Raw genomic sequence first — 26,621 nt, 5'->3', positions numbered from 1 at the left:
CACTGCATGGCAGGAGTCCTCTGCAGGACAAGAGGAGTCCAGGACCATATCAAGGACCAATTGAGCAGAAGAACAAAACCTACCTTTAACAAACACCGTCAGTAAGGCAACTTGTAATAAATGTTACTGTCATTAAGGTTGTGCAGAGATTATAATTTCAACATGACCACGTGTTCTTGTGTTTCAGGCAAATGCAAAGTTCTGTGACACCTTCTTTCAGCCAAAGCATCCGAAACACTGCACTCTGGCTTCCTCTCCTCTTCCTCCCTAGTTCTGGATATTACATTAGCATGACTAATAACTATTTTATTCTAATAGTCCATAACACTGAATATTATAATAGTTTCACTGGTGCAGTTTTGTATTGATATTGAGATATAAGGAAAAGAGACAGCTGCCTTACCCCACTAATTATTAAGGCAGACAATTTTAATTAAACAAATATTTACATTTTATAATGTGAATACTGAACACAAAACACAAGCTTGTCGAGCAAAAAAAGTTAAGTGGGTATTTGTGAAAGGGGCCTTATCCTAAATATTTGTTCAGCGTGGTTCATAATTCTTGTGAAAATATTTTCTGCAGACAGTGAATACTCCTATGATGAGGTCAATAAAACCTTAGCGGAATAATTAAGGCCAGATTGTAAACCCCTTCCTACCAGTGGTGTACTGATTATTCATACAAACAATCCAATTGGCTTCAATGGAGCTACTCATGTAAATAACTGATCATCACAGGGAGTAAGCGACTAATAATCTAGCCCTGAGAGAATTCTATAGTAGTAGCACACTTCCTTTCTTCATGGAATTAGTGAGATCTGCTCCTTCAGAGGCAATGTTTGTGAAAAATACCCATCTAACAGAACAGATCTGTTTAGCTACTCACTCTACATACTGCCCATTTGTCACTTACGTGCAAAATCCTCCATGCACAAGCTTCCAAGTCCTCAGACACATGTGGTTCTCTGGTCCTCATGTCATCAATACAGAGCACTTTGCATGAGGAGGGCTAGATTCTCATCTGACATATTGGCACTGTGAGCACTCTGCTAATCAGCTGGGCGACATTTGAATGTCTCCTGGGTGGCTGCTCAAGCACTCAGCTTACAGAGAACACTGCCATGGTACAAACAAAATGCATACAGGCATTATCAAAATGGTTATGATGATGTTTCCCACAGAAGTACTCTTTCAAACAGAACATTTAAGCAGGGCAGACTAGGGCTAACAACATACTCAAAGCACAGGTGACCATCATAATGAGCTTTGGAGCTGTGCTGCAAATTGTGCCCTCGTGTAAAATGTTCCTTTTAAAATGTGTTGGGGACAAGTCACCTGCTGCATGAATCTACCTACAGTCAGAATTAAAATATCACTTCTGAAGTCTGTGCTACTCCATAATAATTGCCCACAATGTCCCAAATTCTCAGAGTAAAAGCAGCCAGCAAACTAGCTCACTTGGATAGCAGGTGGAGCCCTTGATATCCAGTCACTGAGATGCAATGGTGCACTGTAGACTACTCAGGAGCTGTACTGAGCATGTTTGCACAAAGTAAGTATCCTCAAAGTGCTGATTAACTTTCTAAATCCTGGAGGAGCATAATGGGTCTAAGTGTAAACCCTCAGATGGCTTCTCTAGGGCCAGGCCCATGTATGGTTATATAAAAAGGGACAGTATCCAGAACACTATACATACATGGGTACTTAGCATGGTTACTTAGCTTGTACCATCGTCCCCCTTCGTAGTTTCCCTGAGACTACCCCCTCAGGTGTTTGGCATTATGCCTTTGCCTGTCTGGTAGAGTTTGACAAAACTCACTGTCCCTTGTGGAGTAGTGAGGCATTGAAGAAGCTTTACCTGTTTCATTTTGGACTTGGGAAATGCTACCCAGCCTCCAGTGCCATCTGGGCTGCTGTCATGATGTGTTGTCATAGGCATGACTTGGCCCCCCAGGCAGGCTACTCAGAAAAGACCACCCCTTCTGGAGTATGAGCCCCAACCAAAGAAAATGCAAGTCTTAGCCCCAGACACCAGTGGGACCCCTCATTCCCAAGGAGACTGTCTTCTCTCCTGTAACTTCAGAGAGACTTCTGCCCACTTGCTTGGCTCAATTTTCACTCTTCTCAGGCTCCTCTTCTTCCCTTGGGCTCATTTGGGGGTACTCAAGGCTCTTTCACTCCAGGACTTCTTTTGGGAGCCTCCCACAATCCTCTCTCTGCCTTAAGCAATTCTATGACTCCTCAGAGCACTTTACCCTCCTTTCCAGTCAGCAGGCAGTTCCTCTAGGCTTTCCTCTTTGTCACGCCACCCTGCATGGAGCAAGGGTGGGCTAACTGAACAGGGCTGCCCAGCTCCAGGCCTTCTGGTTCTGAAGGAGGCAGGCTGTCCTATTATAGGGCAGAGTTTCCCCAATTCTCTCACTGTTAGACTAGAATCTGCGTACACCACTCTGTTTGTGCCAACAGCTTATTACTGAGAAGGTCCAGTGGGACACTTGTGCTTTTTGCCATTAGAAGAAAGTGATTTTAAAACATCCAACTACCTACATTTAAACCAAGTCTCATCTAATCTTACACTTCACTACAAACTATGTTGGATGGGCTTCCCTCTTGGGTATGGGAACAGACCAACACCATTTGCTTTCTCTGGAAGACCAGGAGCTCTGGGCTCCAGGTTAGTCTGTTTCAATGCAATTCAGTCTCTCCCTCCCTGTCCCCCATCTCTAGGAAAATTCCCTTTTCTCAAATTATCAAAGCTGCAACCTCCCTGTATAAGCTTGAGCTTAACTGCCATATTGCTCAATGGCTTTTGCTATACAGCCTGAGTGTGAAGTCTCTCCTGAGATGTAGCTTGGCTGGGTGACTAGGAAAAACCAGTTGGAGCCCAAGATAACGCTCCAGGAATAGCTGCTTCATTGCTTGGCCGCTAGACCCATCCAGCCCTAATGGGTTGCAGGTCTCTCGAGAGCAGGGGAATGTGCTGAAACAGTCTGTTCCCCCTCACATGTTATCACACCAGCTCAAATTCTGCACATCAACACATTTTGCAGGGTAGAGCAATATGCCAAGCTCTCCCACAGTCCTCAGTGTCACTACAAAGCAAAATTTTCTAAGCACTCATTAACAGTTTCACTACACAATTCCTTATCAGTCCATTAGCCCTGGTAATTATTTCCCCTGGAAAACCTAGATCCACAGAAGAGAAGTGGGTTACAGAATATAAAAACAGGGGGAAAGAGGTGGTGACCGTACCATACACAGGGATAGCCCGAATGTTGAGGTGGAAATTAGTTTACAGAGTAGAATCAATCTTAATATCTCTGAGGCCTTGAACTCCCTGCTGAGGTGAGGATGTCAGCTGCAATGTTGATTTGTCTGTCTTCTAAGAACTGGATTCAGACCTCCACATGTACCATCAGACTGAAATTGATTTGTATAACTTCTAGAGACGGGCCCATACTCAAGCTCAGGTTCCTAAAACATGTGGCTCAGACTCATTTCTAGCTGCTCCCTAGTCCCATCGCCTCCTACCTGATAGCTCTCAGTCGAATTCAAAGGCCTACCACTGCCTCCAACATCCTTGTTACTTTTTCAAACATGTACCTTTGTGCTATTTCCCCCGCCTGCCCATCACACTCAGGAGCAGGGGGGCCAATAGACTTGTTGGGCTCTTGGACTCTGTGTTTGCGTGCATGCACTCTGCAGTCCTGGAAGAGGCATGTCCTCAGGCAGAAGGAGCCAGCCCTCCACCGATCTCTGTGGTGATTTAAAATAGCCAGAGCTCTGGCAACTGCCACTCCTGCAGCAGTGGTGGCAGCAGCCGGGAGCCCCAGGCCCTTTTGAAGCACCTGGCCCTAAGGCAACTGTCCCCTTTGCCCTCTTGAGCAGGTCTATTGACAGGGGAACTACCCACAAACTTTCGTCACTCAACTTTGGTATGAAGTGCACAAAAACCAAGGTAGCTTGACAATGTTTAGGCTCTGGGAATGCCGATAGCACAGCTTATCACTCTCACCCATACTCTTCATTGTGCCCTTGTACTCCTCTGCCAGTCTGTGCCCTTCTGTGGGCTCTTTTCTTACACTTAGAGTATAAGCTTGTGAGGGCAGGGATCATCCTTTTTGTTGCAGTTTTGTATGGCACCCAGCAGAACTAGGACATCTATGTGTTACAGCAACACACATAATAAACTACTTAGCCTGGCCTGGCCCAGAGGTTTAAAGTTCTTTACTCCAATACTATTATCTTGATCCACCATACCTCCTTCTCCCCCTACTTTCCAAATGTTAAAATTCTTGGCTTCTAATTTGTATGTACAGTTTTTTATACCTTATAAAACCCTTCCCTCATAACGGGTATTGGGATGAGAAAAGGTGATCACTAAAGCAGATAGTACCACAGTTTCAGACTAAAGCCAGACGTAACTTCATGTTTCCCAACTGAACTTCACTTAGAGGTAACAGCTTCAAAACCAAACTCAGCACAAAACTCTGGACTGTAGGAGGTGCAAACTCATATATGTTGAAACAGAAGACGACAATGACCAACCTCCAGTAAAGAAAGCCACTATCTTTTGCACATTTTTCTCTAGGACATAGTGTAAACTTTAGCTACAATATTAGTACTTTCATACTTCAACTTTCACTGCAGTGCTCTGTGCTATGGTTCATCTTACCAATGATAACAAATCTTATTTTATTTTCTATTTTACTGTTAAAGACATTCACATTAATTCCTTAAACTATTAATTTTCTCCACTGTTTTCTTAACATTCCTGTTTTTTAGAGCCTCAATGAGCTCCTGTTTGATTAAGTTCTACATTGTCTCTGATCATGGATAGTTGGTATCTAGTCTGGCCTTTTCTTTGCTCAGCTCCCTTTTGTTACTGTCCATTCTTTCTAGTCAGTGTTATAGGAACTGCTTCCTCTCCTTAAAACATGCATCATCATCAATGTGCCCTCTAATCTTTTCCATCCATGTGCAGATTTTTTCCATCCATGAATGGAATAATTTATTAGGTGCACTGAATGTGCACCGAGGCATGAGTGAATGTGCAGTACCAGTAAAAACAAAAACCCTAGATGCGGGTGCTCTGCTAATTAGCTGGGCATTTTTTGAATCTCTTGAGTGGCCGCACAAGTGCACAGCTTACAGGGAACACTAATTGTCAGGTCTTCCCCATAACTGCTGTGTCTCTCCTGTGTCGGTAATCATAACAGAAGTGGTCGTTTTTAGATGTAGAGTACATATCGGAAGGGAAGGGAAGGGAAGGGAAGGGAAGGGAAGGGAAGGGAAGGTACATAACAAGCCTTCTTCAAACTACTTCCCTTAAAAGAGGACCCTCAGGTATAGCAAGAAAATGGTATTAGAAGTTACATTTCCTCTGAGAAACAGTGTCACCCAGTGGTCTTTTGAAGGAATCATTATTATGAGCTAAGGATGTGCATTAGTTGTCACCTTCACTTAGTTAGAGGCAGAAATCCCCGATACACCCTCTCCCAATTAATTAGTTGGCCTTTTATGTTCATCTGTGCTAAATATATACAGCAATGAAAAGCCTAAAACCATTTGCAACTCTAGCTTGAGGCCCTGAATCCTCTATCAATATAATTGCTCCAAATGGATGAACAGCTCACATTAGCAGCCACCTATGTTCCTGCTTTCCTCTCAAGTCCTTGCTGACAAAGTGTTCCAACTCTTTGATCCTATCTGTGTCACTTCTAATTGTATAGAATGGTTTCTTAAACAGCAAATTCACTTCACAGACTAACTTTTCAAGTGATTCACCTATAGTGTGAGCTTTCAGGTTTCCCGTCCTTTCCAAAGCCATACATTGCTCACATGATCTTAAATTTGCTCCCACTTGCAAAAATCATCTTGTTTGCTGTAGCCTCCAGTTTCATTATCAAGTGTGCAAAAATGACTCTGACGAGTGGGGTTTTTCTAAGGGTTTCCCCACCCCCTCCAAAGCACATTTAAACTCATGAAAGAGATTCGGGACAGAAGACCCCAAACAGTTTGCAATCCCTGCATGGTACTATCTCCCAATACACCTCTGAAACTTGTGTCATTATATACTTCACTAAAAGGTAAAGTCACTTCCATTTTAGAGGGCAGGGGAGAGTTTTCATTGCAAAATGATTAATTATATCAAACTATAGTGGCAGCATCCTAACATTTCTCAGCACGAAGAAAAGGAATTTCTGTATTAAGCCTGTAGAGGTGCTGTAGCCCACTCCACCAAGAAGGCCAGAGGAAGATAAGCTGAGCCCATCAGGGCGAGGAGCAGGAGCCAATCAGGGCCTTGCTTGGCCCTATAAAAAGCTGAAGAGCTCAGGGGAACTCACTCTCACCTGACCAGCAAGGGAGAAGAAGCAGTGTCCCAACAGAGGAAGGAATCGGTGGCAGCTTGGAGACACAGTGCTGGGCAGGCTCAGGGGAGCTGTAGAGAAGCTTCCCCGTGGCCGTACCACCATCTTAGCCGTTATTATCAAGGCCCATAGCCTTAGAGATGTCATCCAGGGAATGGGAGCAGTCAAGGGGAGTGAAGGAGGGCTGGAGATGGCTGCTGCCAGAGGGTCCTCTGATTAGAACTCAGAATAGTGGGCAGGCCTGGGTCCCCCCTTCCTCCCTTGCACCACACGCTACCACTAAGAAGCGTGACCTTTACAGACTGCAGCTTGCCTCTGAGGCAAGGGGCTAGACTATGGGACTGCAGCTAGCCACAGTGGCAGATGTAAGGACTGAGGCTGCTGATAATACCGGAAAGGGGGGAAACAAAATGGTGGACGCTGCTGGACAGCAGTGCCCTGAAGAGGATTCAGGGAGTGATGTGGGTCCAGAGACCGAGCTAATTCCCAGTGTGGCCAGCAGGAGGTGCTGTGGCAGTGAGTTGACCTGTTACAGAGCCTTTTTATTCAAGGATTCAGTCTCCAGGTGAAACAATGATCTTAGACACCTCAGGTAATCAGAGTTCAATTCCAGGCCGCCTCAACAATTTTGATCAAGTCAGTTACTCTCTCCTGAGAAATGGGCATAATACTTCCTATTTCCTAGCCATTGTCTGTTTTGTTCACTTAAACTCTTACTAAATAGGAACAGTGCCTAGTGAGGCGGGGGCCTGATTTCAATTGGGGCTTTTCTGTGCTACTAGATTACAAATAAATTCCTTTTGCAGGAGAGGAAGTATCCTACAAATAGAGAGGTATTAAGTTGCCACTATAGTTGTGCTTGCAATGCATACTACTATATCACCCAATGGCTAGTTTGTTTTTCACTTAGGACTACAAGGTAGATTGAAGATTTGAGATCTCAGAAATTTGAAAGACCAGTGCCTTTCCTCAGCTGCCTACTTTACAAACAACTGGACTACTGTGTGTGAGCAGATCTTTAAAGACTACTCAACACACTAGGAAAACACCTTGTAATATAGTAAGTGTAGCCACAGTAAATTGGAACTGACACCTCATCTTATAGGTCAGTAACAGTGAAGATGCAATAAAATGACATCTTATACCAGGTAAATTACCACATCTCTGGAGGGTTTCCATTGAATGGAAATAGCAACTGTGCTGTACATAACCATTGCATGTTAGAGAGATTACTTCAATGAAGTAGATTTTGAAATATTCTATTTATTCATTTTTAAAATGAAGTACAGTAAATTGTCAGATAATCAAGACACTTGCTAAGTCCTTTGCAGAAACTGAACATTTGCAAGCAATTTCATGGTGATTTTTTTTTGTCAGGACCATCTTAAAATAAAACTCAAATACTTGAGTAACTTGGAATGTGCTTTTCATGAAGCTCTGTCCAGCTGAAATAGATTTTGCTTTCTACTATAGGAGTCCAAGACAGTTAGAGAGAACAGGAGGGTCTGTTGTGAAAAACATAACCCCATGCATCCACCTACGAGCCCTATCACTACGAGTACTGGGGTCAAGTAGGATGTAAAGAAAGGGCTCCTGCAAATGAGCCATGCTTCTGGGTTGCACAACACCAATTTCTTACTACCTCCTTAGAGCTCACAACTGTGCAGCAAAAGTAAGGTACTCCAATCAAAGGCTGGGTATACAATGGTGACATCCATTAAACACAGCTAAATATTTTGGCCATATTACACACACACACACACACACACACTCTCACACACAAACACCCCTTCTGTCTCATTCTTCCCTGGCTGACAAGTCAAATTCCCCATGTCAGATTAGCACAGTCATTTATGCCACTCATTGTTTGCTTACAGAAGTATCTATTGAGAATATAATATGGCATTGTCAGATCAGAATGACAGCTGATGATAATGCAAGTTTCTCTATGCTGTGGGTACCAATATTTTCCTCTAATATTTGTTGAAGTTTAATACTAGGAGGAGAGAGGCATTATTAGTCCTGGCTGCAGCTACACAGTTCAGAAAGTGGGTGTTTTGTTTTGATTTAATTTGTTTTTTAAACAAACAGATTTTGGAAGCAATTCTGCAATCTCCAAATAATAGAAGCCATACATTCTGCAAGCAAATGTCTGAAATCTGAATGTGCATTGACATCTCTCAGTCTATGGGACTTTATTCAGATTAGATCAGACAATCCACTCACTGTACAATTTCAGAGCCATAATTCCATCTAGAAGACTGTAAGGAAGATGGCTAGAGCCTCCATGTTACATGATAAAAAACATTGGAATAAGATAGTTACTGATATCCCTCCAGTGCAATCCTATTCAGCAGGCAATGGACTCTGGACCAGATGCTGATCTCATCGTAACTAGAGTAAATCTGGAGTAATTCCAACTAATTGAATTTCTCTGCAATTACACTTCAGTAAATGAGATAAGAATCTGGCGATCAGGGCTGAGGGAGTGGGAGAGGAAGGAGAGGAGGAGCACATATATGAGAGATGTTCCAGACTAGGAGAGAATGTTTAAAGATTTGAAAAGATTTAGGATGGGCTTTTCAAAAACGGCTCAGTATGGCCTAATTTTGCTTTTACTGAATTCAGTAGAATGCCCATTCAGTCTGCCCTATCCATGTGTGATGTGTAGTCTGGATACTTTTATTTGTACTCTTGTAGCACTTACAAAGTGACTCAAATTGCTTTACAGGCTAAGATGACATGGAAAACACAATGGGAACGAGGGAGGTAAAGAGGAATAAAAGCATACAGTCAGAATGTATAAAGTTTTTAAATAACAAATGTCAGCCACGTACCCCTTTCAATGCCATCTTTCTCCCTCCCTCTTTCTTCTTATGCTCCTGTATAAGCAGTGGTATTTTCTGATTAGAGGCTGCTGATGCTTAGATTATGAAACATGGCCATGATAATTATAAAAATGACAAATATCCAAAAACTGAAGCCCTAGGGCATAAGAAGTTCTTCCTAAATGAAGGTCCCTTCCAGAACTAGAGACAAACATGACTGAGAGCCTAGATTAGGAGATATCATGAACTGTGATGATGAATGATGAAGAGGATGATGATAAAACCCATAGCAAACATATAACTGAAACCTTTTGCTCACAATAATAGTAATAAAGCGATGATCCCTCTATGCTGGCATACAACTGGTGTAATACAACAGTGAACTGAACTGTATAAAAGTGCCAAGTTTGCCTCTTTGATTCACATTCCCTAGCACAACTTATATCAGTTTTTTCCATTGACTCTCAATGAAGCCCAAAGGCTGAATGTAATTTTTCCCCTTTTCTTCTTTGCTGCCACAAGAAACAGGCAAAAAGCATAAAAATAAAGTTGCAGATTTAGTTTAAACCAGAAAGAGATTGCTGACAGAAGACACATACATTTCCGTCATCTCCATCTTTAGTAGGCTTACATAGGGATGTCAACCCTTGTTATACAAGCCATTCACTAAGAAGAAGGAGCCTTATAATGGTAATTTTCCGGTAGTTTACGTAGTGGGGAGGACATGCTTGCTCTTTTTGGAAGTCTTTTACAAGGACTCCCCGCTTGATGACAATTTTATGCTGATCTCAGAAAACAGAATTACTGCTCTGGCTTATTTTCCTTTTCTCTGTAGCTTTTGCTTTATAGAGTTGAGAATAAATCATATTGTTGCCTCTAATAAACTAACCTTGCTGTCTTCCCTATGCTGAAATTGGTCTTCTCTGTTTTGACTTGTGACAAAGCAGCTGCTTCCCTGCCTCCGGCCATGCAGGCTAAGAGAACAGCAGCAGCAGCAGCACTGGCAGGAGTTAATGACGACAGCGAGATGTAATTCACAGCACCTGATTCTCCATGGGTTATTCCAATGTAATGCAGATATAATTCCATGTATTCAATAGAGTTAGCGCTCGAAAGAAATTGGCTTGATAAAATCTAATGTAAAAATCTGGGGTATTATATTAGGGCAAAGTATAGAGAAGGAGATACTTTTCCAATGACAATTATTTTATTCTAATTTTATTCAGATGTGGGCTGTCATCCAGTATGACATTCATAGGCATCCAGTTAAACTAAGTGTCCCAATTTTGGCTCACCTTTACCAAAAGCTATGACACACTAATAACAATCATACCAGTCAATAGTATCGACTGCAGGTATAGGAGCTCCCTTTCTGAAAATGACAGGAACATACTGGATTAGGCTGTCACACACTACTATCCAGTTTTATGGGTGAAAATTACAAACACCAGTTCCTGTTAGCACAATTATGCTTCCACAGCAATATTTGTTGGAAGATATGTATAAATACCTCTTCAGTTTATTTATGATGCATATAAATAAAGAGTTGCATGTATATTGTTTTCCAAGTTCCTAGTAAACATCCCTGGATAAGGACTGGTAAGGGAGCGACTGTAGCAATAAAGTTATGTAATGTGATTATGAGCATGATTATGATAAATGCTTGTGGTAAGGTTCTGAGCATTCCCAGTGGGAACACATGGTCTCCAGAAGCCTCGGTTAACTCAGACTGAGCTGAGTGAGTAAGCAGTGCATGAAACATGTATCCAGACAAGCCTGACATCTTAGCCCTTATACTCAACATTACATTTAGTGAAAATTATTCAAACAGGATTTCAGTAAAACCATCATTTCTTTTCACCCTTTAAAGCACAAAATACCATTCGGAACCTACTAAAGGATTTTAGTCAACTGTCAAGGGTGGGGAATTTTGATGTCACAAACATTCAGCTTTCAGCAGTCTTTGAATAAGTAGAGTAGCTCCAGTGACAGCTTGAGACACATACTCCAATTATAAAACATTAGCAGTGTTTATTGACAGGCCTCATTTAAGCTTGTAATTCATTCTAGTTTCAAGGAAAATAAAAAATTTCAAAACAGTATACAGGTGCAACTAAGACGCATAGAAAGCAGTTATCAGAAACTGGGTTTTTGTCAATTGTAAAGACTTTAGTAAGAGGGAGAGAATGAGAGATAAAGTCTTTTCCTTATCTACAGCCCTGCCAAGGTCCCAGAAAGCTTTCATTCTACATGACATGAGACAGTGGAAGAAGCTAGAGTTATGCTGCTGTCAAGTTTTATTCATTCCTGGAATGCCTCTTCCATCTTCTGTTTATTTCTGTCTCGGTCCATATTCCACAACCATTCCGTCCCGATGGAGGGAGAACAAAGGCCTCAGCCAGTTTCTCCCAAGGTTATTGTCATTGACACACACTCCGCTAAAGACCTTCCAGAATAAAAAGGGACAGAGCTATAAGAGCTGTAAGATAATGTTCTGATTTTCCTAAGCTAGGAAGACCCATATTAGTCTGGGGAATCTGCACCCTGAGCACACAGGCCATTGTATTCACGTCATTGTAGCAGCAAGCCTGTGCCATTTTTCATCTAATGATAGCACAGATATTTTCTAACAAATACCATTCTCCATAATACGTTCAAGCCAGTATTTAATCATTCACTCAGACTTGCAGAAACCCATGCAGATAAATTATAAAATGAAGTACTTTTATTTCCAATAGACAAAATACGCCCAAGTGCCTAAGATTTTTGTTAAATAGCTTTGATTAATAAAGCGTGACACGTCAAAGTAAGTCTTCTTGTATTAGTTTAGGATAATCATTTTAATTATTTCTTGCCGTATTCAAGAAAAGGACAGAAAAATCAACTGCTCCAAAGCATAAGGTTTCTAGTAGGCTTTGAGTCATATACAAAATTGATTTTACAGTATACAGTGGTACTAGTGCCTCATGTTGATGTATTACCCTGCTAGTGAAACACAATTTCTACTAAATCAACAAATAGTTTGCTATAAAGGCCAGAAGACTTACTCAGTTTCTGTAACACAAGCTCCCATCTCCTGCTCATTAATCCTTGTAAGTGAGATTCAATAGATAAGGGAAAATTCCAGTTGCCTTATGGTGTTCTTAACCATTTCCTAATGTTTAACTGTCAAAAAATGGGGGGAGGGGAGAACCAGCAAAAGTTATTTTAAGTCACGAGTGACCCACCAGAATCTGAGACCACTATCATCTCATGTCAAGTTATAGGAAATATTGTTTTTATCTGTAATTCTTTCAAATATGACTTATTGAAAAGAGCAATGCTACATTTAAAACACTGATGCTAACAGATTTCACAAAAAATCACTTCCCGAACAAAAGAACAAGTGCACAGTTTTTTAGATAATAAGGCTCGTAATTGAATTCTGAAGTGAAAGCAATCATTTCTCTACTCTATATCATTCTCATAATGCATTCTTAATTGTCAGCCCACTTTGTAGGGCATTCGTGGGGGATAGGAGCTGCTCTTTGAAAAATAAGTGTTAAATCAATATAGAAGAAAAACAAATATGTTTAGATTTAGGACTGGAAGTCTACTGTGCATATAGCCATCTTGCTTCACAGAACTAATATTGCACTCTCAAATTTATTCCTGGGGAAATGTCTTTCTAGAGGCATTTTACAGGTGAAATATTTTTTGGAATCCTCTGTTTTCATCCCTGTGCGCAATATCAAGCGAGATAGTAATCCGAGACATTTATAAATAAAGGAACAAACAATACATGGGTTTGATTATCCCAATTAATTTCTCTATTAAAAAGCCTAAATGCTTCATTCAGTCTCACTTTAAGAGAAATAGAGCTAAACTGTGGCTTCTACCACAATAGATCCCAAACAGATGCATAGTTGCATAGCAAAGGCACTGTGAACATGAGACCATATTCAAGTTGAATTATGCACCAGGCCCTGCTTCTCACATGCAGCCATGGAAAAATCTACAGGGGAGGGGACAGGGATGTGAGAATTTAGGATTTGGGGGTGTGAGTTTCTGTACGTACACATCGTGGAATTGCTCATTCCTTCACTTCTTAGCTAAGGGGCTATTGTAAGAGTCTAGTTTCACAGCTTCCTTGGTCCTTGCCAGCCACTCCCCTTACCCTATAGTAGCTTTTCCAGTGCCTAACAACATGGAACTCCAGTGGTCTGACCCTCTCCCAACAATCTGTTTTTGCCAGTGGTCTTACTCCACTCCCTGTTGCAGGCCTCTGGGTCCATTCCTTGGCTGGCACCTTTCCAGTCCACTGCAAAGGAACCTCCTTTAGGTAATTCCCTCCCTGCCCCCCCTCTTGTGGCAGTGCCTTAGTCTGCTTGAAGTGCAGCCATTTATCAGACTTTTATTTGTTAGTCACAGCTGGGGAAATAACTCTTCTATACATTAACCCCTTTGTGGCTGCTACAGTATGGGGTTTATACACTTTACCACACACAAATGTAAACCCAACTCTGCCTAACACACTGCCCTCTACAGATCTGGCTCTTGGCAGATTTGAAGGGAGTAATATTTGCCCTGAAGCTATTATCTTGTCTTCAGCTTTTAAGGCATATGTCTATACACAGTCCAAGACCAAGATCTGGCTCACTTTATAATCACCAAATGAAAATGTTACCATTGTTTACAATCGAAAGCATTCAAATTTCCATGTATACTCTTTGCCCATTTTTAAACTCAGCACAAGTGATATCCACTTTACGCAAACAGCACTCTGGATGGAGTTGACTTCAGTTATACAATCCAGCAGCATACATCCATTTGCTTGGGAAACTGACTATTTTTGTGATTTGTACATTGGATCCAAGTCATCTGGAAAATGAATTGGCTTCCTTCCTTTATAGATAATCTGCACAGTGAACCTGTATAATAGCTTTTACTTCTCCGGGCTTGATATTTCTCCCAGCCAGGTGAAAATCAATGGTCTTACAATGGCACAAGTGGGGCGAGAATTGAATTCTCTACATCTTGGCAAAAGACTGAACTCATTTCTCCAGATGCATAAAGGACACAGTTTAGCACAAACTGGCACCAAATTAACATTTTCATTCACATATGTAAGCATTGGATCCAAAAACAGCATTCCTCATAATAACAAGGCCCCATCTAAGATGCATTAATATCAGAGTTTGCCTTTCCTATCTGCTGGGTTGATTCCTGCATCAGTCTTGTGTCTGTAGCACACAGCAAACATTATAGTGCCACTCTGAATACACATCACTGTTGACATTCACTGTGCACTGGGCAAGGCGTTCTTCTGTTTATCCATCACTCACCAATTGCTGCAGCATGACTGCAGTGACTATTCAAAGCCAGCATAGACTTCATAACACAAAGCTATGTACAGCGTAGGTGACTTGTGGTAGCGCTTGGGAGGTGCACTACTCCCCTTATTTTCCCATCAATATTTTAATTGCTAAATGAGGTGTTCCCACATTCCCCCGGGGTGGCCTTCCCTGCAACCCTTCCCCCCTGCACCAGTCACTCCCGCTAATTGTTTTGAGAACAATCTATACAGAGCAGAGAATTTTTTTTTCAGGGTGCAGCAGAATTGAAATTACACATTCTTAACAGAAAGCAAACAAAGGAAAGGGAGATTTTAGGTTGAGTTTTTCTTTTTCTCCAGAAAGCTTGACTGTCTCAACACCAATTTTATAGCATCAAAATTGCACTGTCTCCCAGGTCGTATAACCATATTCCTCAAAAGGAAGAGAGAACTTAAAAGTGCCATAATTATCATGTGAGATCTTGTAAAACCTACAACAAAGCTTTAGATATAGGGCAGGAATATCAGCTAAATTTGCACATATATCCTTTGAGGCGTTCAAGTAATAGGTATATTGTATATGAGATAGTATTGTCCAGAAGAAAAAGCACCAAGCTGGCAACTAGAATACCTGGGATTTATCCCCAAGATTCGCTGGAATGAGCTTTGACAAGGCATTTCATTTTCTGTCTGAGTGTCTCCATTTAGTGTTACTTTGACTTACAAGGCTGTTAAGGCTACATTCATTAATATTAGCAAAAACAAAAAACAGGACTATGTAGCACTTTAAAGACTAACAAGATGGTTTATTAATTAGGTGATGAGCTTTCGTGGGCCAGACTCACTTCCTCAGATGTTACGAGTGGCCATGCAGAATCTCCATATAACAGGTATCTGGTCAGATGGATGGGTAGGTTGTGAGCCAATCAAAAGTCCACCCCACTGGTTAATCTCCTTATATCATATAATCTACTATGTATTTTGTAGAGTTATTTTGTCTGTCTGATCAAGAACTCCTCCTAAATGGTAAGAGTTGGACCACTACATTCAATATGAAGCTTCCTCTTATCCTAACAAAGCAAGGTCAGGGTTTGGTTGTGCCAGGAAAATCGGATCTGTCTGGAATGGGATTGGTTCTCATAAAACCAAACAGAAAAGAGACAGAATCACCAAATCAAATAAAGTTCTCAAAATTAACATAACTGAGTGAATGTTGGAAGAGTCTGAACCAAGATGATCTAGAAAAATAGGATGAACCTGGAATAGCATTATTTCTCAATAAACCTTACAGAAAAGAGATAAAACAGGTATGAAAACTAAAAGAAAATGTTTTTGAAAGCCAAATTGACTATAGCCCTTTTTTTTAAATGCTTAAACATAGCTAATGATAAGAGTTTATAAGGATGAAGAAACAAAATACACTTGATGGAATTCCTGAATTGTGGACCTGAACATCGGCTAAATTTGCGTGTCAATCATAATTAGCGAAAATTATAAGACAATGGACTAGCACATTATGAAAAACAATTTGATATCATGGTGATGTAATAGTCCATGTGCTTTATGAAAATATGCTTTATGATTTGAATAAGTCATAGGTCTGACGCGAGATGGCTCATGTAACATAACGTTGGGAAGATTATGATTTTACTGAATAGGATTATTCCATTTGTATGTACACATCATTTTTGTATATGAAGTTAAGACTATTCACCTGGGTCCCTGTAATTTCATATTTGCTGTTTTCTGTCACACCCACTGCAGATGCACTTCAGGTACACAGTACTGCTGGCCCCTCAATAAAAGACAATGAACTGTAAAAAAGCTTAATCTTCCTGAGAATGTGTGGGTCAGCCCATGAAGAATGGCTACAGAGGCATGTGACCATGTCTCCTGATACTGGAATCCATCTTGAATTCAGCAATTTTCCATGACAAGCTAGGAAGGAGGGGGTCAAACTATGAAACAAAAGACTCCCAACTTATGCAAATCCTATTTAAGGGTGGGAAGTGATATAATCTTGGTCAGTCTTCCCAGTCCATCCTACTCAAAATGACTGTGGGAAACAACTAAGACTAACCTGGGGGAAGGAACTAGGCCTAGTCTGGAAGGGTGTCTGGCCTATGAAGAAGATTATTAGAACCACGCTTAGGGTAAAATCTTACATGTAACTAGTTTCTTTAGCGTATTAAGCTTAATTTGCATGTTTGTTTACTTTGCTCAATAATCTACTTTGTTCTGTCTGCTACTTCATAGGACCTCATATCTTTTTATGCTTAATAAAATCACTTTTGTTTAGTAATAAACTCAGTGTACGTAATTGCTAGCTGAGGGAGCAAGGAGCCTGTGCAACTCTCTCTCTCTCTTTACATTGAAAAATAGGACAAATTTCATGAGGTTACACTCTATAGAGCTCTATACAGCACAAGACAAATTTATCTAAGCTCCCAGAGGGGATGCGTATATGAGTGCTGGGAAAAGGTCTGACACAGTGCTGCTCATAGTATGTGTCTGCAGCCTTGGGAGTGTCTCAACTGAAGGAGGTTGAAGAGCTTGGGGTCAACAAGACAGGGCTACAGGGCATCCTGGCTATCAGGGGAAGCAGGCACAGTGGTTTCTCAGCACATCAGGTGACTATCCCAAAGAGGTTCCAAACCATCATAATTAACAAAGGACTATAGAAACAGGGTTGTGTCAACCCAATGAGCATACATAGACCATAACGTGCCCCCTGGTATTCTTAATCCCCTAGTTCCAACATGCCACATAAGGTACATATCAACAACAGTATAGAGATGTGAAAGTTGTAGTACTACTGTTTCAAGCTGTGCTACAGCCCTCTTTTTTCCTAGGTAGTTTCTCATTTATTTTCCTATAGCAGGTATACTCAAGGAATCCCAAACAGAGACCCATTGCAGTCTGTATGGCACAAACAAAACCACACAGATTGTGAGCTCTGTGGAGATGGGATTGTCTAAACTCTTCTTATCCAGCTGAACAATTCTTCCCTGGAGCCTGCTGCTCCTTGAAATCACCCCTTCCTGACTGACTCCCTGTCTGTTGCTGTTCTCCAGACCCTGTTTGGTGACTACCTGGCCTTTTAATAAAGAGATAAGTATCACTAACACTGAAAAATTTGCTTCCAACCCAGGTTTCATAGAAGTTAAAGGACACCATTAGTCATCTAATCTAAGCTACTGTATGTCACAGGCCCTGAAATTTTACCCACTTACCCTGATATCGAGCAATAACCTGTGTTTGACTAAAGCAAATCTTCCAGAAATCCGTTCTTTATAAAATCATAGAACTGGAAAGAGCCTCAAGAGGTCCTCAAGTCATGGCAGGACCAAGCACTGTCTAGAACATTGATGTTTATCTGAACACTTCAAAAGATGGAAACTCCACCACTCTCAATGATAATCTGTTCCAATGATGACTCACCCTTAGGGCAGGTCTACGCCATGAGGGAAGGTCGACCTGAGTTACACAATTCCAGCTGAAGTCAATGTACCTTAAGCCGAGCTAGAGCACAATTCTCACTGCAGGAGATCGATGTGAGAAATGTTCCCATTGATATTCCTTACTTCTCACAACAGCGAAGAGAACCAGAATCACTGGCAGCACCCTCAGCATTTGATTTAGCGTGTTCCCATTAGACCCACTAATTCGAATACTGGAAGATCACCCACGGCAGCATTAATCTTCCCAGTAATGTAGACATGCCCTCATTGTTAAACATGTCTTATTTCCAGTTTAATTTAGTCTGGCTTCAAGTTTGGTTCTTCTTATGCCTATCTTTGCTAGATTAGATAGCTCTTTGGTACTCCATATTTTCACCCCAGGAAGGTAGTTAAAACAATGTCAAGTCACTTCCCTTCTTTTTGAGAAAGAGCTCAATCTGTTTAGTTTAAGTCTCACTGTACAGCATCTTCTCAAGCTCTCAAATAATTTTTGTAGATCTTTTCTACTCTCTCCATTTTTTTAAAGCTTCTTTTATGAAATGTTGATACCAGAATAGAAAGGAGTACTCTAGCATCAATACCGTGTCAATGCCATATAGAGGTAAAAATCACTTCCTTGCTCATTGTTCTTGTGTTTAGCTACACAAGGATTAATTAACACTTTTTCCCACAGCTGTAAATGGGGAGCACATGTTGAGCTTTTAGTCCACTCTTATAGCAATATCCCTTTTAAGAATCACAGGTTTCAAGGATTCTCTAAGTATGGCCTGCATTCCCTGCTCCTAGATGTATAATTTCATATATGGCTATATTAAAATGCCTTTTGTTTAAGCGGGCCTCATTTACTATTTTGATCCATACCACTTTGTATGTCTGTTCTTAATCCTTTTAAAGTGTATTGTGCTGATAATGTGTAGTGCTATTTTTTAAAAATCAGAATGTCATGAGGTGGAAAGTCAAACTACAGGTATGCAGTTACCTTTATCAAACTTCTAATCTCAAAGAATGAAATTAATTTTGACAAGATCTATTTCCAGAAAATAACACTGGCCAGTGTTTACTATATTCCTGTTCTTTCATTCCTTACTAATTAAATCTTGTAGCAGCTTTTCCATGATTTTGCCTGGGATTGATGTCAGATTAACTGGATGATAGTTACCTAGAGCATTCCACTTACCCTTTTTTGAATACTGGCACAAGATTAGTACTCTTCCAGTCTTCTAGAATTTCCCTGATATGTCAAGGTTTATTAAAAATGAACCTTAGCAGGCCAGAGATCTCATCAGACAACTCTTTTAGAACTCTTGGATGCATGTTATCTTACCCTGCTTATTTAAATAAAATGTATTTACCCTTACTTTAACATCCTCCTTGGTTACTCATGGATTATAAAGTAAATTTCCCTCCATATGTGACACAAGCACATCATCTTTCATAATACAAAGATCTATTGAATATTTTTGCCTTTTAAGCAATATTTTACTACATTTCCATCAAATTATGGGCCTATACCATGGCTAGAACTTCTTTTTTTCCTGTAATATTTTTAAAAAATCCTCTTTAGTGTCCTTTGCTATGCCAGGCAAACTAAAATTTTAAATTTTAGTTTACCATATCAATATTTTGCACTTCATAACGTCCATCCTGATTCAGTAGTAAATTAGATTTTTAGCCAAAGTCATCCTCTTTCTTGACTGAGGAAATGTGTCTTTTTGGCAATCCAATAAACTTAAAAATTAAGCATTTCTATTTCCATTTTTTCTGTAAGTTTTTCCTTTACCTTTCCCTCAAATTTAGGAAATTGCCCCTTTCAAGTACCAAGTCTATACATATAACTGACTGAGACAGTCCTCTGTTTCCCCATATTGATTGTACGTAGGTTATAATCACAGGTGCCTAGATAGCCACCAGCACTGAGTCCAATAATTAATAAGCTTTATCTGTTATGAGGTAAAAAAAAATATTTCATAAAGTGTCCCATACTTTTGATGCTAGAAAAAATCATAATCTATCATCTTTCAAAATTAATGACATTTTACTGCTAACTGTATGGGAGCTCCAATGTCAGTCTCCCAAACTGATATCCCTCCATAACACCTTACTTTTTCTCTCCACACACTACAGACAACAGCTAAAACTGTTTGGTTCAGTGATCTACAACAGATTCCCACCAATACTCCTTTCAGTGCTTTGTTAGTTAACTCATTGATCATAGTGCTACTAGACTATTTGTTGTTTTTTAAGTTTTTCCTGTTACAGACTAACTCGGCTACCCCTCTGAAACTCATTGATCTACGCACATTAGGGAGCCTGTGCTTCTGAGTTATCAATACTTCTAAAACAAGTAAGAGTGTTTTTAAATGTACAGTGTCACTCCTTCGCACATGCCTCTTTTACCTACTCTATTCTTCCTAAACAGATTATAACCAGAGATCATAACATCCCAATTATTTGAGTTCTCCCACCACATTTCTATAAAAGCCAAGTGTACTAATTTTCTTCTGATCAATGAAAATTGACAGTTTCTTGCTTGTTACCCAGACTCCTAGCATTGGTGTGCAAGCAATGGAAAGAAAATCTTCTCCTCACATTAAGGCTTTGTCTACACTGGTAATTGAGTGACAAAGATTTTGTCATTCACAGGTTCTTAAGCCCTGCCAAAAGCTTGCCACAGCAATCATCAGTGTAAACAGTGCTTGGTAGGCAGCAGTTTTATCCGGCCCAGAAAGCAAACACCATTCATAGGAGGTGGAAGGTTTTAGGCTGCAAAAGTGCTTGACTGTGTTTATACTGCTTGACTTTCAGCATCACCACTGTGTCAACACAGCCCTGTGGCTAAAAGCTGTGTAGTATAGACATCAGTGCCACGTTGGTTCAATTTGTTTGCTATATGTTGAGTTTGTACCACATTTGCCTTTTTATTACCTTCTCTTTGCATTTGGCTAATTTTCTTAATTTTATTAGCCTTACATATAGTGCTGTCAGACTTTAGGAGGTCTCATTGCTTGCTTTTCTTGTGCAAGTGGAGTTTGGCACTCTTCATATTAAGGGCCAGATTATTATAGTGCTTGGATGCAAGTTGCGTCACTTGTAGATAGGCTGTTACCATGTGGTAGAGGTGTGAGAAAGGGTTTTCCAAAGCGGGTTTAGGCAACCACAGTTAAAGGTTGTATTGTTTTCATGAAGAAAGTGCCATCAGTTTCAACAAGTAGCCTTGTTTGGGTGCCGGGGCGGGGGGGGGGGGGGGGGAAGGAGAGAGAGAGAGGGGGCTGGCACCCACTTGCAATCCCATAGAAGTTAATGGGACTGGATGCAGAAGTCTGCCTTAATGGAACAGTCTGCAATATCAGAGCTCTACTTTGCTTTCTGTATGCCATAGTGCTGTTAGATGACCTCAGCTTCTGGCCAACATGGGAAGAGAGGCATTAAACATATCTCCACTCTAAGCTTAGGACTCCCATTTTTTGAGCAGCATCCATTTCCAGGACATCAGTCTGTTCCATTCAGACCATTGCAACCAGCACCATTAACTCCATGTGGGTACAGGTGCCTTCCCTCCCCCCACATCTCTGGTCCATTTCTGTGGGTACAAAACTGCAGGCTGACACATAGGCCTTTTAAAATCCAGCACTGCATGTTTCTCTTCCAGGAAGATAGCAATTAGAAAAATGGGATCTCATTTAAATGATCATTGTAGAAACATCATTGAAATCTAAGACCTGGTAGTAGTGCTTTACAAAGTTTCTGAAGTTCTGTTTGCTACCCTGGTAGAGATTGCTTTTTTTCTGTTAAATGAATTGGACACAGGCCCTTTTAAATATCATTGTCCTTATATGAGCTTTGTTTCCAAAGACATTAATCTCAGCTACTGACAGTCTGCAGCCATCCTCAATGTGAAAAGGATTTCCTTGACATGATTTAATGTGTTTCACATCCTGGTTCTTCCTTCTTCATTCCTCTTGGTTTAACAATATTAGCTAGCATCACCAATTCAGTCCTTTTATTACTGCTAGCTAATAAAAATGAAATACTTCACAGATTGGAAGTTTATTAAAAGTATCCATTTCAAGTTATTATTTTTTAAATGATGGCTGATTTTATTCATTATAAAGTAGCACATTCCTTTATATTTCTAAACAGCACCAAAAATCTCCCAGTGACTAAAATTCTACTGAATAACTATTCAGTCTGCTGTAAAACTGCTTACAGGAAGAAGTATTTATTATAAAAACTGCTAAAGTTTTTATAAACACTGATAAATATTGTGAGAGCATGCTAGATTTTGCTTTACTATTTGTTTATTTAAAGGAGAAATTTTACAATGTTAGTAGCAAGTCTTAAAGCAGGGCTTAGTATATCATTACTCTATACCATGTCTCACGAGCTGCCAATGTCACTGAGGCAGCCCTTATGGGAAATTCTATAGAATTAATAGAAAACTCACAACCTTTCTAAAACTCAGGAGAGCATTTAAATATATGCTTAAATCCACTCTTATTCAGCAACACACTTACTGTCCAATCCAATTCCCAGTGAAGTCAAAGGAAATCTTTCTAATTGACTCAAATGGCAGCTGTATTAGGTGCCAAAAAACGTAATGAATATTACATCTCTGATATAGTCAGTCCTATAGAATGATTTTAACGATTTCTACCGAAATGGTACTCTTCCTTATTAAATATGATAAGGGCAAATTTTTGAAAAGTATCTACATGATTTAAGTCCCAATTTCAAAATGGACATTGCCATTTAGGAGTTGAATTCTCACTGAAAGTAAATGGGAGTGAAGAGCCCAAGTGTCTAGTCACTTGTGGAAATGGGATTTAGGCACTTTTGATAAGAATAAACACCAGTTCTAATGGGAAAAAACCAAAGGGGAGGGTACAAAATAGTACAATCACTCAACAATATAGATGAAATACCAACGTTTTTAAAGTCATCTTTTTGCACATATATACAAACAAAATTCTTACTGTAAATCTCCAACTAAAAAAGTAAATAGGCTGGCTTTTTGTCTAGAGGTCATGCCTATGTAAGAAGAGGTGAGAGAGATTTGGGGCACTATATGCTCATGGATTAATTCTCATTTCAAAGGAGATTAAAGAAAGGAGAAGTTGTATAAGATACATCAATGAAATGATAAAAAATGAAGGGGGACAGCAATTAAAAAAAAAGACAAAAAGATCCCATGGTAATAACTTCACTGGAAGTAGAATAAAAGCACATATATTTCAGTATCAAAATGTGTATGTTGTCTAGTTAAACTAAAGCTCCTAGGACCAATGTATACTCATTTTGGAGCTTTTGCTACCCTTTAAACCAGAATACCACTTTTGAGCATAAGGTCTGAGTATAGTTTAATATGGGGATTTTGCAACTCAGAAAAACTCTTTTGCCATGCAATTTCATTCCTTTTCAAACATAAAGGACACATTGCAACAAGAATGATTACAGGTCTAGAGAACATGACCTATGAAGGAAGACTGAAAGAATTGGGCTTGTTTAGTTTGGAAAAGAGAAGTTTGACGGAGGACATGATAGCGGTTTTCAGGTATCTAAAAGGGTGTCACAAGGAGGAGGGAGAAAACTTGTTCTTCCTGGCCTCTGAAGATAGAAGCAGCAGCAATGGGCTTAAACTGCAGCAAGGGTGGTTTAGGTTGGACATTATGAAAAAGTTCCTAACTGTCAGGGTGGTTAAACACTGAAATAAATTGCCTAGGATGGTTGTGGAATCTCCATTTCTGGAGATATTTAAGAGCAGGTTAGATAAATGTCTATCAGGGATGGTCTAGACAGTACTGAGTCCTGCCACGAGGGCAGGGGACTGGACTTGACCTCTCGAGGTCCCTTCCAGTCCTAATATTCTATGATTCTATTATTGAAATTTTCAGAGTTGGGCGCTGAGTAAGCAGCTCAGCTTTAGATTCTTAATTAAGGTTTTCCATTTCAAGATCTAAACAGGAGAGCATTGGGGTTGGCATGGGAAACCTCTTCCATAGCATTCAGACACAGCAATAGGTGGGGTTGTAAATGTGTAGATTAGCATACTGTGCACTCTCTAGCTGACTCTTACTGTTTTAAGTATCACTAACACAAGGCTGTTCTCTTCCATAAATTTAAGATATATTGCACACTCAGAATGATGTTCATTCATTCCTCTGGCATGTGCATTTTAGTAAAAGATGTTGCAGTCAACCTAGAAGGATGTATTTTCCTGGTGATTCGTGAACTGAAATATATACACAAACCACTTCTGCCTTCAGTCAGATTTTACAAGCTAAATAGAGTCATAGTATTTGGATGTGAAACAAAAGAAAAATCTAAGTGTATGTGGTTTGATAGGTATATGCTCTTTTTTCTGAGTCAGTTGAATCAGTTGCCCCAGGATGACCTTTATGGCACTGTACTGTGGAAACTACTGTCTTTTGGACAGAGAATCAGAACCATTGTCTCAGAATTGCTTCCCTATGGTTTTAAACACACACTGTCCGCTATTCCGGAGGGAAGTCTAGATGGAGAATTAGTCTGCAGCAAGTTGGGGTATAAATCTACAGAAGACAAACTAACCATGTGGACTCAGATACTTCACACTAGAAGTTCCCTAGCGTGCTTTGATCTTCTTCAGTTAGTGTTCATTGTGTTTATAACCCAGCTTGCCGCACGCTGATTTTCCAACTAGACAAGATTTAAGAAGTAGCCAACAACGTGTGACGCAGCAGTTAAAGGAAGACAATGACTTCTGAGAGACAATGGATCTGATTCTCCGCTCACTTCCACTAATGTAAAGGAGATACAACTCAAGTGAAGTCAGTGAATTGCACCAATATAACTGTCCACTTATTTCAGCTTAAATCACCCAGTGGGTGGTGTGTCCCCAGCAGCAGAACTAAAGCCCAAAGGTGGCAGAAGAGAAGTACATGGCACAATGCACCAGGAAAGAAGGCCAAGACAAAAGCCCTGTTGCCCCAGGATGCTGACAGCAAGAAGAATAGCGCTCTGGCAGCATTCTAATCAGCACCTCCTTTACCTACATCCCGTGCCTGAGCCTGGCATTCACTTGTGCATGTTTTGTCAATACAGACTGAGGTATGACACTCCTGTTCACCACTGTATGGGACAGAGTCTGATGGGGACAACTGTGTCATCAGCAGGACATTCCCCTAACAGCAGCGCTGAAATTTTGCTTGCGTGTCAAATAGGATCAGGAGAGGGAAATTGGAGAGCCAGCCAGCCACACCAGTAAAAGCCACCTGAAACAAGTAATATACATACAGCTCTGTGAGAATCATGCACCAGTACTTATTGAGATAGAACCAGCAGGGAGGGGAGAAACAGCGGCGCAAAAGTGGGGATGCTAGTAAGTTAGTTGCCCCTGTTAAGGAAGCATCGGTGCAGCAAGTTGCCTATCACTACAGAAAGTTGACGCTATACCAGATTTCCTCACTTTCCCTGAGCATTCCTCCTCCCACCCAAACTTCCACCATTTTTCAATTTGATCAGTATTGTGACTAGTGGCTAAGAATTTCTGTGGAGTGTTTGCCTAGAGAATTCAGACCCAAATGCCATACTTCTTTCTACCACCAACACTGGGGCTGAGGGGAAGGAGCTCTGAGGGCATATGCCATCTGTAGGAGAGAAATTTGAGCCCTTTATGTTCTTGCTCTGTCTGCCTGAAGAGAGAAGTCCTTCAGCAATAGGAATGGCCCCATGGTCAACCCTCTGATGCAGAGTGTAACCTTAGCAGTACAAGCTCAGTCTCTGGCACAACCACAATACAAGCGGCTGTTAAAAAGTGAATGCATGGACAGTGGGCATCAAATGCCTCCCTTAAGCCTCCACTAAGCCAGGTTATGGTCCAACTCACAGTTCACCTTGATGTCCCACCTTGCCTCCCCTTTTCTCCTGAAGCCACAAGGGTTTCAGCTCCAGAAGATGATCAGGGACTGAGGCAGACAGGGACAGAATATGGATTGGGTAAGAGAGCTGCTGGGGGGTAGTGGCTTGGACCTTATGGCATGGGCTGGCCAGGGCTCCTCCAGCTGTGGGGAGTGGTGACTCAGGACTCTGGTGAATGGAGGGTCAGGCCTCCAGAAGAAAGGAGAGGAGCAAGAGTGGTAACTTCCCTAAAGAGTGGGGTTCACCCACCACCCATGAGTCAGTCTGTCTTTCTGTGTGGAGCTCTCTAACCCACGCTGCAGGTACCGTTCTGCAAAAAACTCTTGGGAACATGGTTTTCCTGGATTTCTTGTATTTCCTGTTGAGGGAATGTGAGCAACATTTGGATGAGAATTGTGTCCATTTCTCATGACTTTGTATGTCCCAAAGTCTGCCCACATTTTAATCATTTGTCTTCAGCCTTGAGAACATTCCAGAAACAAAAAATTCCTTCCTCAGAACCAGCTGAAACTGGGAGCTCTCTCAGGATGGAAATCCACACTGATGTGTGATCCAATGATACTTGGAATAGCTAACAATAGCTCATTATGCATTTACCACCATCTCAGGAGATTTTAGTGACAAGCCTCTGAATTCTTATTACATAATCTCCTGAAAAGGCAGGAAATGTAAGTTCAGGAGGGTGGTGAAAACATGCCTAAAAATCAATGTTTTGAAAGTGCTGATATATTTTGCAGTCAATTTTGTTG

Source organism: Pelodiscus sinensis, chromosome 13 (genome assembly GCF_052426305.1).
Source record: "Pelodiscus sinensis isolate ZL-2025 chromosome 13, ASM5242630v1, whole genome shotgun sequence".
In the NCBI taxonomy this organism is placed as follows: domain Eukaryota; kingdom Metazoa; phylum Chordata; order Testudines; family Trionychidae; genus Pelodiscus; species Pelodiscus sinensis.
This window is presented reverse-complemented; position numbering follows the sequence as displayed.